The sequence below is a fragment of the Nomia melanderi genome, chromosome 12, assembly GCF_051020985.1.
Source record: "Nomia melanderi isolate GNS246 chromosome 12, iyNomMela1, whole genome shotgun sequence".
NCBI classification, from domain to species: Eukaryota; Metazoa; Arthropoda; class Insecta; order Hymenoptera; family Halictidae; genus Nomia; species Nomia melanderi.
Window position 1 is genome coordinate 8,396,420 of NC_135010.1, and position 12,419 is coordinate 8,408,838.

Consider the following 12,419-nt stretch of genomic DNA (forward strand, 5'->3'; position numbering starts at 1 on the left):
ACTTCTGTTCTATAATTTATGTGTGATTTCTCTACAGACTTTCGAAAAAACTTTCGAGGGCAAAAGGTTAAACGCGATTCATCGGAATCAGCGACACCAATAATTAGCATGTTGATTGCTATGGTAATCACCGATGATCGACTCTTCCGAATTCATGACGAAAACGTAAGTAAATAAGTAATGTTAATATAACAGTGTAAAGTAAGAACTATGCTTTAATAATTAATCATCAGCATGCCTTTACTATCAAATAAATAATACATGGAACGCACAAAATTCTCGTCGTAGTTAGTTAAATTAATTTATACCACTTCCGCCAGAAGAAAAGTTAATTCAACGGTTCACCGAATATTTCACTTAGCCCGACAACTAATGGTGATAGCGTTCTCCTAGAAAATACGTCTAATAAAGAAAAACCGTGACGACTATAATAAAGTTAATTATATTGCTCGCGTAAAAACTAGCCGGAAACCTGAAGGAGAATCGTTGGTATAAAGTATTGTTCCCGAGAAAATTCGTTTCGAGATTCGCTCGAGCGTACTTTCGCAGAAGTCTGGCCAACGCGTCTGAACCGCCGGCGACGGTTTCCACGCGCAACAAATACCGACGCATTATTTATTCCCCGTCGCCTTTATCACGATTTTCCACGATAATTCACATCGAATTATCGGACGCAAATAATACAATACCATACCTTCGCCGATATTTACGAACATCGACGCGTGTAAAATTAATTTACAATGAAGCGACGCGGTTGAACCCCGCTCGACCGTAAAACGCAGCCCCCTTCAAAATCGATTTTCGTCAGAAGGAAAATTTATCTCGCGTTGTTGTTCGTTCCAATGAAATCTCCCCGTGTCGCGTATGTTAATAAATATCTGTAACCCAATTCCGTTTTTCCACAATTTTGATTCAATACGGATTACTCTTCTTCTTCCACGCGATTTGTTTCAATGTAACACGAAAAGCAATCATCGAAATTCTGACATGAATTTTCTATGGTTTACTTCGTAGGTCTGTTTAATTCCGCATTAAATCATCGGCGATCTTTACAAGTCATTTCAAAATTCTAATTCAATATTTCTACATATTCCGCAAATGATATTTTTATATTAAAATCTTTACCCCCATCTATAACAAGAAAATATTTGAACAATTATAAACTACACAGCAACAGCAATATATTTACGTAAAACCGCACGAATTATGAAAAACGATGTTACTAAAGCACATTCGTTCTATGTAAAAATTTGAAAATCTTAGCTTGATCGCACACTTTCATGCTAATTTCGTCGAGATTCGATTGCGAAGATAAATCATCCCCCCGAGTCAATGATGCCCGGGCGCCGTGCAGCTTCTTCCATATTGTGTCTGATCGGACAAAAGCGCAAGGCACCGGGTTCTAAGAAAAGCGGACATGGAGACGGTCCACGCGCAACCGAGAGGCCAGTCTAGGTTACAAAGTTAGTCGACCATTATTTTTGGTCGAGTTGCTCTGTCACGGTGTGTATTTCCACCCGGGGCCGCCAGATACAGCCAGACAACCCGGCTGTCCCGATTAAAATGCACGGTATGCGGAAAAAGCTTTTACGGCCAGGTTCCCCGCGTCCAACCCTTGTAATTCATTACGTGTTTAGCGGCCAGACCCGATACCGCATTATCGGCAGCCGGATTTAAGAGGTATTAAACCTCCGCGTGCGTATTTTTACGCTCGCGGCGCATGGACGCTCGACCCCGTAACAGATATCTTCATTATAATTCTTTTTATAGTGTTGTTCGTCGTTATCTCGCGCGGGTAAATTCCCTTAACGCGTAAAAACCGCCGTGAAATATAGTCGATGTCTCGCCAAGCGTTCGCCTCTCATTTGTTCTACGTTCGAATTCGTGATACTGTTGAAACTACTGGTATTTTTTTATTAACCGTTGGCCGCTTTGCGAACATAAACTGAAAGTACGGTGAAACGGAGACTAGTATAATTGTACTGAATATTCATAATACATGCGAACCCGTTGCCCTATGATTTATTTCGCAACTATGATCGATATAACTAGTTCATCGTTAATAATTCATTAGGAAATGCAAATTTCGATGCTTATCCTGTGTCTACGTTTACTAAAATGGTTAACGGTTGATAATAGGAAACTAATACCATAGATAACATTTAAATTTCTCAAACTCAGTTTAAAATTTTCGTTACGAGCTTAATATGATATTGTAGGATATTGTATAAGAAGAGAAAAATTCTCGTATATAGACATATAAAACTAGTTTTCACTTGGTTACCTTCCATTATTCTTCTTCATCCCTTCTCCGAACAATTAAAGCAACACCAACGTTTCCGGGCAATGATTGTCCGACACCTCCAACAACTTTATTATTACCGCGTTAATTACGCAGAAATTAGCCGGCTGGAAATAGAAATTAAGATTGCAAGGCGCGAATTACGCGAATCTCGTTCGCGAAAGTAGGATTTCATCCGACAGCGGTCATCGACGAACCGGCTCCTTCGAGGGGTGTATCCGGTGATCGTGCGATTTACGATTGTTAATTCCACGGTGTAATTTTCACGCGTGCGGTAATTACGTGCGAAAGAATACCCGTGCGCGAAGACGGCGCGCCGTATCGTTACGTAGCGATATAACAGTAATGGCGGAACAAGATCAGCGGCGAGCACGCCCTCGGAGCACTCGTCCCGATCCCTGGAACGCTCGAGGGTACCTTATGGAACTTGCCATTACCGTCTACCTAATTAATTTTATCGTCGGCGGTTACCTGTACCGCCAGACCCGATATTCCGCCGTAATGGCGGCAAAGAGGATCCCGGATCCCAGACCCGACCTAGCTCGCTCGACGCATCGACTGGAGCTGGTATCCTTAATTCAGTATGTGAGGTATTCGAGTACCTGTAATATACTCGATTAGAGAAAAATTAACCGAGCAAAATTAAGTAGACAGAAGATTTTTATGTAGAATCGAAATTTCTCAGTGTGAAGCGAAGAGACAAGGTTTAAGCAGAAAGCAACTTCTTCGTCGATTTTCAGTGATATATAAAATATTAGGTATAGTACAGAACTTGGCGGGATTTTTCAGTATAATCAAAGTTTTAATGACAATTATGTACGAATGCTTAGCCATTGAAATGATTGATATTGTCGTTCATGATCGTCAACTCCGATCGTCGAAAAGAACTACAATTGATACAAAATTTTAGATTATTCACAAACGAAGGCTCCGTTAGTTCATACATATATTTACTTCCTGTTTTAACACGACGCAATGCAACTTTCACACAGTATACTACATTATTCCCCAAAGCATTCCATTTCCAACTGCATGCTGACTTTGTCTGCCTCGACTCGCGTATTTGTCTAAAAAGGAAAAAACGAAGATAACCTTCATCCGTATAACAACAGTTATCTCTTGAACTAGAAATGAAGTAACAGGAAAACAGTCGGGTAATTTTTGTTTACCCGAGTGTCCGACGCTTCAGCCAGGCGCCCCGTGAGTAACAGCATCGGCCATCAACGCGGAAAAATCTGCGATATGTCAATCCGCGTCCAAATATCGCGTCGCGACTGATTGGACCTGACGTTTCGCCGATAACGATTCTCGTCCCCGGCCGTTCTGTCAGCATCCACCTGCACGCGACGCGTGCACGTCGCGCGAGCCCGTTGACCTGGTTCCGTTCCCTACGCGCGCGGAATAATGAGCGCGTCGCGTATCGAGCCCCGCGGAGATAAAAGTTTTTCGCGGTGCCAGAAGCCGGTGCCGGAAACACCATGGCGAAACGGCATACGCCCCGACTAGAAACACGTTTCATCGGAGCGCTCCGCGGTTGCGCAACTCCTCTGAAGATACACGCCGAGTTCCGACCGATTCCGTATCAATGGCCGTGAAGAATGGATGGCGGGAATCGTTGCGCTGCGTATCGGGCTTAACGGGAGTTCCCTCGAGTAAAAAGTGAAGAGTAATGGTTCCGGTTAGCTAATCGGTTGAAACGTTGCCTTCGCGATTCGGAGTTTTCCAGGACAGAACAAGGGGAGCCGAATGTATCGGCTTGTACTACATTCTCCAATGCTGTTTTCGCTTGTTTAATTGGCAACCGAATCTCTTTAACGGGAAAAATTACGCTGAAATTTGTACCCCAGAGATTCGAGTCCATGATGTTTCTTTCCGGTAAGTAAGCCCCGCGCGGAGTAATCTTATCAGTCGGACTTTGAATTACAAATTCCAGCCTGCATTTATCGCTGCATGTTCCTCTAACGTTTTTTTTAGAATAGTTTTTATGTCAGGAAGCTCGCCAGGTAGGCTGGTCGGCATGAAATTCGCGCTGCTCGCAGCAAGTCGGCGCACGGCTGACTCGGTAAAAATTATTTGAACCAATTGTCCGCGGGTCTTGCTGCAATGTGCCCTGTAATTTGCTTCGTGATTCCAGTTAAACACCGTTCGGATCGCGCGCAGTCGCATTCCTCCGCGAACAATCGGGTTTATCGTGTCGATGGGCGTGCATGGACGACGTGGCGCTTCCTGAAAAAAGTGAAGCGTACGCGACAGAGATACTCGTTACCGGGCGGTATCGGTTTAAACTCATTTTTAATCGTCGAATTGTTCCACGCGTCGAACCGGTCGCTGGTATCTATCAAACGGGGAACGGTGGAAATAGCGATGTTACAACGTGCTGACACGCACTGAAAACAGATAATCGGGCACCCGGGTAAATTGGATTTGGGTACGTGGCAAGGGAGATGCCTAATCCGGCCATGCCAGCGGAATCACATGCAGGATTATCCAAAGTAATTCAATTAGAATTCGTAGACAATTTCGCAGCAAGGACGCGCCACTTCAACCCCCCCACCCTCGCGCCGAAATTCACCCGAATAAGATCGACGCGACCGCAGCGCGCGTTGCCGATCAAACGGACGGTGTCAGCGGGATTTATCGGATCTTGGCAATAACGCTGCCACTGAATAGGAATATAATCCTCGGGCTGTCGATAAATTATCGTTGCGCAATACGGTCATAAATAACGCGGTATAATTACTTGCCAAACGAGCCGGTGTTCGCTAGGCAGTCGGTGTTTTTTAGAAGAATAAGTTTCATCAATTCTGGGAATCTCGTTAACTGAAGTCAGACAAGTTTGCGAGACACAGTCCGACTCTATACGCAGCTTTAATACCCTAAATTGCTATGCTAACGGTGCTAGAAACACGTGCATAAGGATTTCGTTCTGTAGAAAAGAAAGTGAAGTCGATAACTGAAAGAATTTCCTTAGAAACGGTGGATTTTGATATTTAAGAGGTTCCATTACGAGCATCTTCAAATACCAAACGAATGTTTCTCAGATAATTAAATTCAACGTGATCCCTTTCTACAGGCTCATCTTCCAGTTCCCCCGGCGAGCTTAGACAGAGCGCAGCACATGATTCCTTCGGCAACTATTGGCTGACTCCTGCGACACCACGCGACTCCTCCCGAAACAACATTTTCTCCCTGTATTACTCGCAAAATTTAATCCCGCCGGTTCGGTCGATAATGCAGCGCAACGGTCGGTTCTAATTCGAAGCTGGTAGGTTGGGGGAGAAGAGCAGAGCAGAACTCGATTTCTTTCTCAAACTGATATCCCCTGTTAAACGAAGCGAGGATGTTTCAGCTCGGTGGCCCAGTTTAAACGAGAGCGGATCGGATTCAGCGACGGGGCACGGTAAATTGATTTCCAGATCTCTCGATTAGTCAGAAATAGAGTAGAATGTGCCGTGCACCGGGGTTACCGCCAGGGAAGGGAGCGAAAAAATTTCATTAGCCTGTAATTTCACCGGGAAAAGACGAGTTTCCCCGATGGAACTCGCTGACATTACGGGAAAGGTCGGCGGCGGTGAAACCCGTAGCTCCCGGCTGAAAGGCGTCTTTCCATGAATTTCATGCGCGCGAAATGCCAACGACTCGCGGCGTGCGGCTGTCGAACGACCGGGACAAACGGGATGCGCTGGCCGGCCGTTTCGGCTCGCAGAATGAATTAATTGTCAGAGCATCCCGCGTCCCTGTCCACCGCGTTTTTTCCGCGTCGTTCTCCAGGATTTTATCGGCGATCGCGTATCGCGCGGCGAGATAACGCTGCGATCGTTACACTCGCTGTGCGTCGATCGCCGCGAAACGATAGACGGGGAAAAACAGGTTGGCCACGTCCACGGGAAACGGAATACCGTGTCGCGGTTTATGTAAACGCGATATTACGCGCGGATTATCGTCGACGAGGCGACGGCGCTTTCGGTAACGCGGAGCTCGTCCGTTTTTATGACCGTTCGACCGTTTTATTGTCGGCCCGCGAGGTCGGAACGACCGTTAACGGCGGATGCTGGTGTGCGGCGCTGGATACGGACGCGGACACCGTATTAAGCATGCGTTTCGGTTTTATGGATATCCCCTATGGCGTGAAAACGCAGGTACTTTCGTCAAACGTCGCCACGGTCGTGATGTCCCGGGGATGGTGATCACGTTTTCGGGAAATTAATCTTTGGTAAATGAAGGTGTGTCGGTTGAGACACAGGGTTCGAAGAATTCTTGATTGATAAAGAATATTATCGGAGTTTTGAATGTAACTTTTCTTTTGCTGTCTATATTGTGGGGTTGGTACTAGATACTAACAATGACTATAAAGCGCTGTTCAACGAGTTTAAGAGTCCATTTTCTCGAGATGAAAATGAATCCAAAATCAGTCGTCCCATATAATATCGGGTACACAGCCAAGAATAATATTTCTTCGACCCATCAGAAATACAGTAAAAGCGCCAGATTCCTCTTTTGGTGGAGTGCAACGAGAAACGTTCCACCGATCAAAAATTGGAACGTAGCTATGCATCTTTGCAGCGGTACTGGAGCTGAAAAGCATTATGCTGCGCTATGTTCACAGAGGAATGCATTGATGCTTTTCTGATCACCGTGTACAGCACAGAGAAACTTCGGAATGCGAATATTTAACACGAATATTGGCGTTCGTGCGACTGAAACACGTTCGTTTCGATCTCGTATTCGATCACAAGAGATACTGGGACTCGTAATTACTGTGGTTTATTTCTTGTTAACCGACGCGATTTCTTCGCAGCTTACGAGTCGCTGTACGCAACGCTTTCAATGCTGCTGAAAAATACAGCTACGCTGCGTGTCCACGTGGGGGTAACATTCAGAGCAACGTGGAAGTGTAATCAAAACTTTCTTCCACACTTCATTAAACTGCACTGAAAGATTCCGTCATCTTTACTCTACCTTCGCAGCTAAATTACTTTCCCGGCTATTTCTTGAACATCAAACAACACGTTAACTGGCACATATTGCCCTCACTGTAATAAAAGGAACACTGAACTCGTACACTCATTGGTACATCTATTATTACCTACTAGGCTAGCTCTCCAATTATAGGACATCCTGTACACCTGTACACCAGACATTTTCTATTAACCGAGCATTATGATGGTCTCACCCACTCCTGTACTTATTGCATACCACCAAAGCGTTTAGTGCTATTTCCTTTATTTCCAGTACTCAAACTTCCCTAAGGACTTTTCTAATTACTCCTATTATAAACCTTAACAAAATCTTCAGTCCTACAATCTATCATATTCTCAAAAACGTCAGTAAGTAAAATTTCATTTATACTCCAAGATCAGGCCCTACGATCATTCCCCACGCATCAAACCTTACTCCTGCACCCTAGATTCACCACAGGCTCCGCGCCCAAGGTGCCTGCTGGATAATACAGCCCTGCCTTTCAGCGTGGAAGTTAAAAAGAAAAAGAAACGGAAAGAAAGTAGAAAGAGGCGAGCGTTGCGCAATGGCATTTCGCGGGACCGTTGTTCCCGGAGCGCATGAAAGGGGAAAAGGGAACGGGGCCTAGCGTACGCACGGGGTTCCGTGAAGTCCTCGATTTCCGAGGCGATAACCTATGGTAATGCGTAATGTAAACGCACCAGCACGGGTGCGTAACAGGTAGCGGCCGCGTACCGTTACCAGAAGATTCCTCGAGGCTTCGACACACGGAAGACCGCGGGCGTGCCGTGCGGGGAAACTCTGCAGGTACGCGCGGTCGATAAACACAAAGACCACAGAGTTCTCTCGCTTGGTCCTCCCTATCAAGCCGTCATTCCGCGAGAAGCATTTTTCTGCCAGCGAGCATGGTTAATTGGAGCTAGAGATAGATCAGTCGGCCAGCCTCTATCTTAAAAAAATTCGTGGCTATAGATAACATACTGGGGTACCAGTGTTATCGGTGTTCATTCATGATGTCACCGATCACAGTTTTCTTTTCCCCGTGACCTCTGGACGTCACTGGCACACTTGCGCCAGTGAACCACGAGAGGTTACCAGCGATTAGAGACGTTTTTCCGGCGACGTTCGAGAACGACCTCGGAATCCCGCGGATGCAACGCGACCAAGTGCACGCGTGCATTCCACGAGCGATGTCCGGAGCGCGAAACGAAGGGGGTCGGAGGGAGGAACAAGGACGTCCGAGGCGGCGACGCTGTAATCTGTATCCGTGAGACGATGGTGCGCCGTGGCACACGCCATTTTTAGTCGTCCCGCCACTCTTTTCCTGCGCCTTGTCCGCCGCCTCCCGTCCCTTCCGCCACTTTGACCCCTTTCTCCGGCGTCGGTAAACGAACGTGATGTAACGAGACATTAACATCCCAGTGGTTCGTTAACCTGCCAATCGAAATATCGGGGGCCCCTTTTCTTCTTTTGTTTCCCTTGCCGCGGACCGGCCCACTGCCCGCCGTGTCTTGCATTTCCGGTCGAACGGTTCACCCGATGTTTCTTCATTATATTGTAATTTCTTCTCAGAGCCGGGTTGGCCGAGGGAATAAATAACGGAGACTTTTTCAATGGACTATTCTTCGGTCGATGCGTATGCATATATAAGGAAATGGAATGAAAGTTGGTCGAACGGCTGTGTTGGGCCAAAACGATGACTTTGCTCGTCGCTCTTGCCTTGTGCTTGAAGTATTTCAATTAATTATGAATGCGTGCTTACTGCCGGACCGAATCGGTTTCGGTTAATCGGGTCTCCGCGAGCGGAGAACCGGTTTCTGCATCCCGTTAAATATTAATGCAATTAATTATCCATGCAGGAGACCAAAATTGGAATATTTTATAACACGTTCGCCGGGGAACCAGTCCTTTCGCGACCTTCACACTGAAACGTTTCTCCTCTTTCGCAAGTCCGCGACCATCGCGGCGAACTTTGACGCTTAATCATTCGGACACGGAATCGCATCTTTGCGCCAGCATTTGCATCCGCTTCCGCGTCGACTGTTGCAACGCTGCGCCGCGTTTCATTCGTGCGCTCGCGAACGGAACCGCGGTTCTTGCGGGGCCCGTAAATAAAAACATTCCTGGGCTTCGATGACAATGAATTGGAGTGAACGATAAAGCGAAGTAATTGCGCCATTCGGGGGGGCATATTTCAACCGCGCAGCCACCGGTAAAAGAGGTTGGGCATGCGTTTTTCGATACGTCGCCGTTGGCCAGCAACTTTGTGCTAGTTTCCGAGGCTCGCCGCTGGAATGAATATTTTCACCGATACACACGCCGCTGCGCAGCTCGCCGCGTCCATTTGCTTCGAAACACTTTTATCATAATTACTAAGGGGGAAAAAGAGTAAAACAACCGGTGACCCGAATGAAAATTCCTGCGCCACGTGCCCCGATACTTGCTAATTGCGATCCGTAATGCGCTACATTTACACGCGAGCTGATAGCGCCATTTTTTCCCAGCGTTTCTTCCTTCCTCTTCCTCCATTCTCTTTCCTCGTCGGGCTTGTTCTTTTTCTCATCGGCAACGGCTCGTTTCGCATAAATTAATGATGTCAGGTGACTCGTCACAATTCCGATCTACGAGTCGTGAGAGAATCTTCAGTCCTGGGAAAGTTCGCTCGTCTATTTGTCTATCGCCTAGTAGTCGTGTTCAAGGTCGTGTCAGGTTATGTACCCGCAAGAAGTAAATATGGCGGAAACGGTCTTGCAGGAACGCCAGGAGGATCTTTCCTCGCCATGTAACGGGTGTCCGGAACGGCACGCGCTCCGGTCTGGATACGGTACCCATTTTATCGCGTCGAATCGCGAGGGGTAGGTCGCGAATGTTTATAAACGAATCACGTATCCGTCGATAGTTAAAGACCTGTCAGCGGCACGCGCGTCGCTAACTAAAAATTCCGACAGACCTCGAGCGTGCACACACACATACCCACATGTATACAGTACCACCTGGAAAAAGAAGAAGAACGAGAGACGGACACAGTTGGGACAGAAAATGTTAATAGTAAATCTGCCTGCAGTCGAAGCTGGGTAAAATGTTTTTAAACAGTAGGTTCTTTAGTTTGTAGCAATTCACTTTTGTAGTAGTTTTTATATACTCCTTCAAACAGTGAGTGTAACATTGAGTACGGCACACCATATTAAGTATCGCAAGTAATTTTAAAAACAGTATTTTATTCGAAAGATATATCTGCGTTTAAGTTTGTTGAATTGATTTAATATTGTTTACATGAGCGTCATCCTTTAACTTTGCAATAATCAACTGACCCAACCAAGAAATCGTTAAGTCCAGGTCCAAACTGCAAAACTGAAATATTTCAACTGACGCTCGAAATTAAAACATTCCTTCATCCAAATTACACAGGACGTAACGTCCGGACTGCTGTCCACAAAGTTTTCCCCTAAATTTTCCCCAGCTCCGAGAAAACTCAACGGTCGATTTACGGTGCAGGAATACCGCAAGGCACGGAGAGAATGAAAGAGAGAGACGGCAGATCGGCGAGAGGCGGGGGTCAGAGCGAGAGGGAGCGAAACGGACCGAGTGGGAGTGGATGATACACAAAGAAGACAGGAAGAGAAACGTCAGGAGCCATTTTTACAGGAGAGTCCACTGACAGAGCGTACTGGTTGCTCGCATCGGTACAGGGGATTTTTACGTACCGGTTAACCCGCTAGACAGTTGAATCCAGCGAGCAGCTGACTATCCCTCCCGTCCGATCGACTGTCATTTGTGACGAGAGGTTTCGTACGCGTGCCCGAATGCCGGGGACGATTGATGCCACGGCGACTGGGGGACCGTTGCTCGGCCGATTTTTCTCGTTCGTGTCGGGTCCGACTTCCTCCTCCGTCCCCGCGACGCACCGATACGTCAGCCGGGAGTCCGTCGATATACGGGACGCGTGAACGCGGCCAACGAAATCTGCACGGCCGACGAACGTCGTCGTCGGGCCGCCGTTGATGATCGCCACTCTCGCGCACGCACTCACGGGCAACGAGGATGTATGTTTACACGGCACCGCACTGTCTCTGTCTCGCACTGGCGTTCGTCGACACGGTGCGCTGCTCTCTCCCTCTCTCCGTCTCCTTTGGTTAGAGAGACACCGCGGCACCCGTGCACCCTTTCCGCCGTCCGCCGATATTATTCGCCTGTTCCCTTTACCGAGGCTGCTTCTCCTCCGCACGTTCCTCCCTTTTTCGGCACCCCACCCACCCACAGCAACCCCCGTTCGATCCACACGGCGAGGAAAAGGAAGAGATTTCTGCTCCTTCCTCGACGAACTGCCCCGACACACTTCTAGCCTCTTCTCGCTCCTGTTCCGTTCCTCTAGTCCCCCCTCTCGCTCTCTATCGCGCCGACACGCTATCCTCGTCCGACACGCTCTCCGCCCTCGCCCCTAACCTCACCCCGCTTGTCGTCGTCGTCGTCGTCGTCGTCGCGCACTCGACGTTCCGTCTCACTCTAGTCTGTTCGCGCGGCTCGTCGTCCCTCGCACACCTAGCCCGAAGAACCCCGCGGCTCGCCTCTGTCTCTTCTTTGCTCCTCGTTCGACGGACGGACGGACCCGGGACACCCGACCGACCGTTCCGATTCTCGCGCACAGCCACAGGCCACGCACGCTCGTGACCGAGAACGGTGCGCTGCTGTTCGAACACACGCTCGCCCGAAACGTATTCACCCACGGCCGATTAGATAAAAACCGAACCGCGGACCGCGAGCGTCGACGGAGAGACGCGCTCGCGACACCGTGACACGAGAAAGCTGGGGAAACACGAACGGACCGGACACACCGAGCGACGTGCGTCGCGTCTGCACCGTCACCGTGCCGCCATCTGCGGCGCCGTGCGCGGAATCTGCCGGCCCCGTTCGACGCCGCGGGGAATTCGAATCGAGCGGAATGCGGTGCGGGGCTTACACTTGTGTTTTGTGTTGTTTGTTCAATGGAATTGTTCTGGTTGGCGGGATATAGGATGTTGAGTTTGCGGGGTGGATTATGTAATTGAGAAAGTGGTTGGGAAAAGAAATATCACGGTGAGGGGTTTGAGGTGGGTTTTCAAGTGAATGGATTGATTTGTTTGTTTTTAATGGTTTGTAATGGAGATAAATTAATTGGGCA

General features: G+C 47.9%; 1 protein-coding gene across 2 annotated transcripts in view; it reads right to left on the reverse strand.

Annotated features, from left to right (window-relative positions):
* Positions 1-12,419, reverse strand: part of Snrk (SNF related kinase) — a 37,022-nt gene that overhangs the window by 18,276 nt on the left and 6,327 nt on the right. Inside the window, exon 1 of one of the 2 annotated variants that reach the window (XM_031975178.2) lies at positions 10,966-11,555. The exons of the other annotated variant lie outside the window; for it this stretch is intronic. The gene's annotated coding sequence lies outside the window, so the exon portion shown is untranslated. Of the gene's footprint in view, positions 1-10,965; positions 11,556-12,419 lie in introns of those variants that run through there. 2 annotated transcript variants of the gene reach the window in all.